The sequence below is a fragment of the Tyto alba genome, unplaced genomic scaffold (genome assembly GCF_018691265.1).
Source record: "Tyto alba isolate M040663 unplaced genomic scaffold, T.alba_DEE_v4.0 Super-Scaffold_42, whole genome shotgun sequence".
In the NCBI taxonomy this organism is placed as follows: Eukaryota; Metazoa; Chordata; class Aves; order Strigiformes; family Tytonidae; genus Tyto; species Tyto alba.
In genome coordinates, this window is record NW_024881318.1 from 7479322 (window position 1) to 7486420 (window position 7099).

At 48.9% G+C, this 7099-nt stretch overlaps 1 long non-coding RNA gene across 1 annotated transcript; it reads left to right on the forward strand.

The window, feature by feature from the left end:
* The first annotated feature begins 38 nt into the window (after positions 1-38).
* LOC116965872 lies at positions 39-7067 on the forward strand. Its single transcript, XR_004409751.2, has 3 exons — positions 39-186; positions 1138-1282; positions 3877-7067. It is a non-coding gene; the product is annotated as an uncharacterized LOC116965872 (long non-coding RNA).
* The last annotated feature ends 32 nt before the right edge of the window (positions 7068-7099 follow it).

Below are 7099 nucleotides of genomic sequence, written 5' to 3' on the forward strand. Positions count from 1 at the left end.
GAGACACACCCCCACCCACACACACACGCTCCCGCCACGGGCTGCCGAAGCGGCCGCTGCCCATGGAGGCGGGAGGGAGGCCCGAGCTGTTCGTGCCAGCGGGCGCCGTGGGCCTCCCGCCACGGGGGGAAAGCTGCGTGCGAGCCGAGACCTGCCCGCGGGCTACCGGCGCGACGCTTTGGTTTGGTAACCGGGAAAATAAGGAAAAAGAAACATCTTCCTCCCACCCCGCCCCGCGCAGGGGCCCGGCAGTGAGCGGGGAGCACGCGTGGGAGAGATGCGGGCGGAGGCAGCAGGACCAGCGCCGCCAGCGCTGCTTCTGCCTTCGAACTGGTTGGCGGTGACCCCGCTGCTGCCATCCTGGAGATCAGAGACCTGGGGGCTGGGTGGGGAGGAAGCGTGGGGTGCAATTAGGGCGACGGTATAAGGCATGCGAGGAACACCGTCCCGGTGTTTCTTAATCGCAGTATTTAGCTGTGCAGCCCCGGGGTGTGTGTGCTGCGTGGCTGCACAACCCACTGCAGGTCCCGCTCTGCGATTTGGAAACCTGCGGCGGCAATCACTTTGGTGTTGCCCCTAAATCTTGATCACGGCCCGCAGACGCCCGGGAAATGCGGGCGTGAAAGGTGGAGGATCCCGCTCCTCCGCAGCCGCTGCTCGTGGCACGGAATCAGTGGTAGGGTTGATAGTATAGAAACAGCCGTATGCACCTACCCCCACCCAAATCACACACGTGGACTTGGGGGAAACAAAGACATCACAGACTACCTCAGAAGAATTTATGACAGTGAGGAGAAACACGAATAAGAGAGATTCAGGTAGAAGTAGAGCTGCGTACTTTTAAAACGGTACTTTGCAGGATATTTCTCACCAAACATGCAAAAGACTTCCTCTGCAAGAGCACCAGCCTCACTGGTGCGTCCAATATTGGCGGTGTCAACGTAAGATGGAACAAGCAGAGTGCTAACGAAATCCAGACTTAAGACAAAACCTGCCCTGCGTGGGGCTGCTGGGGCTCTAATCCGATCCGCTCTCATTTCCCACAGGGCTCTAGCCGTGCCCTGCCATCAAGTAAAATCAACCTCCACAACCCGGCTGGCTACATCTGGGAAAATAATCCAGAATCTGTATTTACAGGGAAGGATGTGCTTTGGAGGCACGACTCCTGAAAGACACCCGGAGGACGGCATGCTGTTGCACAGGCGTTGGGACACGGCAGCGAGGAACAGGCAATGCAGTTCTGGATGGTGTACAGAAAAGCATAATGACACAGGCGAGGGCGGTGAGCATCTGCCTTGGATTTGCAAGAAGGGTGGTAGATGGAAAGGAGCTCAAAGAGCCACGACTGAAGCAGTTGGCAGGCTGGAGGCATTATGAAAGAAAAATAAGAAATTCTGACTGTCATAGGTACAACCGAATTAGTAAACTAAGCAGGGAGACGTTAGTGATCTGTAAATATTTGAATGAAGTGGCACGAAGGGAGAAGACTGGTGATACGTTCATGATTTTAATGGAGTGAAATTAAGGAAGGACAATTTTAAGCTGAGAATCAGGGTGGAAAGATTTTGGATGGAGAACTGTGGGCTGGAAAATTGTCTCCCTAAGGGAAGTGGTGAAAGGTTTATTGCCTGAGATTTTACATGTCAGATTAGGAGAAATACCAGGGGACTCCTTCTGAATTGTTGGGGAGATGGGCTGAAAGATTAGGAAGGGGGGAGGAGAGGCAAGAGGTGGTGCTGGCTCTCGGAATTTAGGGAGTACAGCCCCAGCGCCTCTTCTAGGCTCCTTTGGCTCTGTTTTATCATTCTTCGAACGCCTCTGCCAAGAGTGAAATGATTTCAGCATTAGTTACTTCCACAGGGAAGTGAGAAGAGCATGAAGAGACGTGGTTGAGGAGTGGGAGCCGGGGCGGGACATCTCTGGGGAGGATCACCGGGGAAGGGAGCGTCAGAGGCTCCTCCAGCTGCGGAGGGACCCGGCGCCTGAGCTCCCAGGGCACCGCCACCGCCCCTCCGCTTCCCCGAAGACAATGGGAGGAAATTAGCGCTGGGGCAGAAGCAGGAGCGACCCCGAGCCACCGTCCTCTGTCAAAGTAAAAGCTGGTTGTGAGAGGACTTTGGCAAGAGCTTCCAGGCTGGCTTCCCTCACCCAGCTCTTGGCGGGGCGGGGGGGAGCGGAGCTCCCCTGCCCCAGCTCCCGTCTCAGCCCTAGGCCTAAAGTTTCCCTCCAGACTGGGAGAGTGACTTTTCAAGGGCCCATGCCCATGCACCCGACAGCAGCATCCGTAGGCACATTACTAAGCATCCTCTGCAGAAAGGAATATATAGAAACTTCACCTTCCGAGTAACATTTAAACAACGCCCATGTTCCAGGCTGGGCTGCAGGCTGCCAAGCATCTGAAATCCCAAATGTGCCACTGAAACCCGGCCAAGCCCTCCCCTCCCCTCGCTCCCGCTCCTTCGCAGTCACCCAGGCGCCTCTGCAGCCTCCAGCGGCGGCCGGACGGGGACCACGGGAAAGGTGCCCAGGACACCGAGGGGTTCACCCACCCCCACAGCTCCTGGAGAGAGAAATCCTTTCCTTGGTGCTGGGTTTTACCAGCCAATATTGGCTAATTAAGCAGCTGTGCTGTGCTGCTTAATTGGCATTAAAGGCATCCGGAGCAAGGGGCTAAAGAAAGCATTTATTAGATTAGGTTGCAGTGTTGGAGTTGTTGTTTGTTTTTTTTTTTTTTTTAACATGGTTCATGAAGGATGGTGTAATGCTGAATGGCTTCCAGGCAGATGGAGGCAGCGCTGTATTCTCCCACGTAGGTGGTACCCAGTGAAGAGAGTAGGGGCTGCAAGTTTTACTTTAAACACATGCTTATTGGTAAAGTCTCTGCTTACTCGCTTCGGGTTTTTTTGCAGAAGAAATATTTCTGAATTGGAGAAGCAGAAATACATCCAGCATGGTACTGATTTTTTTTTTTAATGAAGTGAGCGTGTAAGAAAACACAAAACATTTATAAAGCTGCTGGAGGTTACTAACAGTAACTTCAAACTTGGATACAAATTGATTTACTGCAGCACACAAGGCCACACAGACCAGGATTACTATTGTTTCACTTCTGACCCTCTAATTTAAAAATTCAAAGAATACCTCAGAAATACAAAGCCTTTCCCAAACACGTAAGACAAGGCCTATTCAGTACTAGTTATAATTAAAAAAAAAATCTTAAGTGTGCTTACAATTTGACACACCATATTTTTTGCTTATACGTACCCAAACCAGAACTGAGTATCAAAAGAATATCTGTTTTACATGAGGTGATACAAAATGCAACCAGCTTACTTTTAAAATAAATCCTGAAACTATTTTAATATTTTTTAAGAATTTATTTAATGACAAAGTCCCATATTAATATTCTGTATCTACTAAAGGATTTATATGAATGAAAACAAACTTTGAATACTTTCAAAGATTGAAAGGCAACCACAATGAAATGTTTGCAACAAACAGTTATTTGAACAGTACCAGCCAAAATATACAGCCAAAAGAGGTTCATCCACATCTTCTGATTCAACATATTTTGAGTAAATACATATTTCAGCTCAGTAGCCTTAAATTTGACTCATGTATTTTGCATTTCTCTAGCATTTTATTATTCTGGTTTTAGTACCTACATGTTTTCTTTTAAATAAATCCCTATCCCCTAGGTAATTTGGGAATTAATTCTCATTTTTTTTTTCTAAAGCAATTATTATTTTGCATATTGGCCTCATAAGAACAGGATATCACTTTGTGGTAAAACTTACATACATTTACACTGGATGTTGACCACTGTTTCTAACAACTGGTGCATAATTTTTTTTTTTTTTTTTTTTTTTTTTTCAGGTGGAATTTGGGCCCTCACATTTTCCTGCAGGAGGAATTGAGCGCACGGTGATAGAAGCGTGCACATCTTTCGCACTCTGTAAAACTGAGGGGTCGGCAGCTCAGCTGGGCCCTGCCGTGGGATCCCCATGCAAAGCTCCCGGTGAGCAGAACTGCTCTCGGCTTGCAGGTGTTACTCGATGGGTGTCTCCAAAAACCAGGCTGGGAGTTCAGAACGGAGCAGCTGATATAATCCGAAGTGGGGCTGAAGCAGCGGGGGCCGGGGGGGGGGGGGCGGGGAGGCCTCTCCAGGCATTCTCCTCATTCTCAGCTGGGCGATTATTTCATAATATACGAGGAGTCCAGCTGGCCTCCCTCCAGGCTGCCACAGCCCCTCACCACCCGCTGAGACCTCGGTGGGAGCATGCCGCGGCTGCCAGGGAAGAGGGCGAGGGACCTTTTCCCAGCCCCACGCTCAGGCTGGCACGCTCCCGCCTCAGCGGGACCTCCGCGAGGCCTTCCCCCACCGGCCTCCCATCCCCGAAAGGGAAAGCTGGACCGCCCCAAAAACGCCAGCAGCGAGGAACTCGCCCTGCCCGTGCCGACGCGTAGCTGAAGAGCTGAGAGATCCTGCCGACGGTCCACGCTGGCTGCGAACATCTCGTTTGTTTTGACTTTCTCCCTTTCCACCCAAAGCTGAGCCGTCGGGCCTGACAGCTGGCCGCTGATCTAGGCTGCACGTGCTGCAGATGGCTCAGCTGTGGCACGTAGGCAGCTGCCGGGTAATTTTTGCTCCTGGGGTTTCCAGTGCTGGGAAGGAACACGCCTTGGGCCAGTCTGGCCCTGCTGGTGCCTACACTGGGGCTCTCCGCCGATGAATGGGGGACGGCACATGCGGCGCAACAGCAGCAGCCGGGGAGCAGTGCAGCTGCCCTGGGGGCGCAGGGGGAAGAACAGCCCCTGGGTTTCACGACTGGTGCAGTGTTCTGTGATGAAGTGGTGCGAAGGGAGTGCCAGATTCCCAGGAAATCCTCCCAGGCTTTGAGTCATGGTTACGCGTGCGTGGTAAAAAGCGCCCCTCTAAGGTTAGCTGTTCAAGTCTTGAGGCTCTCACTGAAAAGCAGGGCTGGTAGCATCCTCGAGCCCTCATCAAATTTATCTTTCTATACCAAGGCATGATGGACACTCCCTCGCATTATATACACTTAAGCAAAGCATTTGTGATCTGTTCTTCAAAGCCGCCAGCACTTAAGATTGCTTAATTGTCACGTGCCTCACACTGGCTTTCTTGTTAGATCATTCTCCAATGTCTAGCCAGCTATGTTTTGATGCCTTCCTTCTCCTTTCACAACAGGAAAGATCGGATTATGCTCTTGCTCTTTCCAGATTCAAAGACTTACTCTCTTGCTTTCTTCTGGTGTGTTCTTGGTAAGCAGCAGCTGTACCTGTAGTCACCCCTGCACTACTGTGCCTGCTCTAGATTACCTCAGAGGCAACTGATGTGAAATTTCCCCTTTGTCAGTTTATCCCACACATACAGGAGATGCTTGTCCACTTGCTTTTTCCATCTTGATTTCTAGCCGAGAAGGAATTGAAGATAAATAGCCACAAAACTAAGACAACTCACCCTTTCCTAACATCTTGATTTAAAACCTGAAACTAAACAGCGACTCCCTCTGGTGTATGGAAGATGAGGCCGAAGATTCCCATGAGCAGTGTCTCTCCAAACATCCTTCAATTCTCCCCCATCACAGTGGAAGAAATTAGGTGAAAAAGATCACGAGGTGAGGAGTCTGTGGCACTTTAAAAACACTAGTGTCATTCTGAGCTTGTGGCTTCTTAGAAATCAGAGCTACACCCTAGGCACGATCGGAAACAGATCCCATGATCCTATTGCTTCAAGGGAGGACATGAAGCAATAGCATCTCTTTTCCTGCAGGTCAGTGAAATCAATTTCTGTAGTGAAATAACAGCTCCTGGGGACAGGCACACCATGGTAAATCATTACCATAATCTTTTGCAACTTTAATTGCAAACAGATATATCTATAAATTGTCACCGAGAGCACCACTGCTACTTGTCTGGACGTTGCCCAGTACAAACAGGCCCTTAGTCCACGCCTGATGTCCTTAGGTGCTGCCACTATTTCTAGATTTTGATTTTTCCCCATCCACAGGAGATTTTCAGATTTTTGGCTTTAGTACAAAACAACTTTTAAAAGCTGAGGAGTTTAAGGCTGCTGTGCTGCTGGCATAGAAATAAGAGGAGGGCTCTGGGGACCACTTTGGAAGATGACATTTAAGGTAGGATTGGAAAGGACAATCTAGCTTCAAGATGGTCACAACCCACAGCAGTTCTGCTAAAATACTCATTTTTCAGACCTAGAAAGGTCTTACTATAAAGCCCTTTTTAAAGCTATTGCTTCACTATCCATAAAGCTATTTATCTGTAATTCGCTTAGCTCTCATTATAATTTAAGGAGAAACAACAAGTAGTCAACAGCAGACTGGTATCTCTCAAAGCCTTGAACATGGGCAAGCCTTACAGGTTCATGCCATGGGTTTCCATATTCTCAGCTGACAACAAGCTACAGAACCTCGGGAGGTTGATGCTGCTACATCTCATCTCAGCATCTACCTGTGTGAGCAGTACAGTTTGCTGATCTGTGAAGCCAATACTATGACCCACATGAAACAAGTCAGGGTTCAGCCCGTTTCCATGAAGGTTGACAGCCATCACACATGCAAAAAAATCTCGTTTGTGGGATTTTTTTTGTCTCAGGTGCTGCAGGGCTTTAGAAGGCAACGGGGACTACTATTCTAGGTCATAGATCACAATTTCCGTATCCTTCACTTCGATTAACATATCAAATCCCTGCTGAAGACACTAAGGAAAACTGGTCACTTCTGTTTAAAGAAAATGCTCAAACTAAAGCAGCACTCCAGGAATGAGTCTAGAACTCATTTTCACAAATTTGGTAAACATCAGACATACTATGAGTGGAAAAAAACCTATGTGTCCCCAACCCTGAAATGACAAGAGAAAACAAAACACGGGAGCAAAACCAAAAAGATCTAGTAGATGTAAAGAGAATCTGTCATCACCATACTTGTCCCGCTAAGAGGACACTCCAGGAAAAAGCACAATCCAGAGCCTGGACAGAGAAAAAGAAGAAAACCAGACTCCCTGATCAGTTTAATTCTATGTGGTAATGGTCAACCAAATCCTGACAGGGACATCTCCT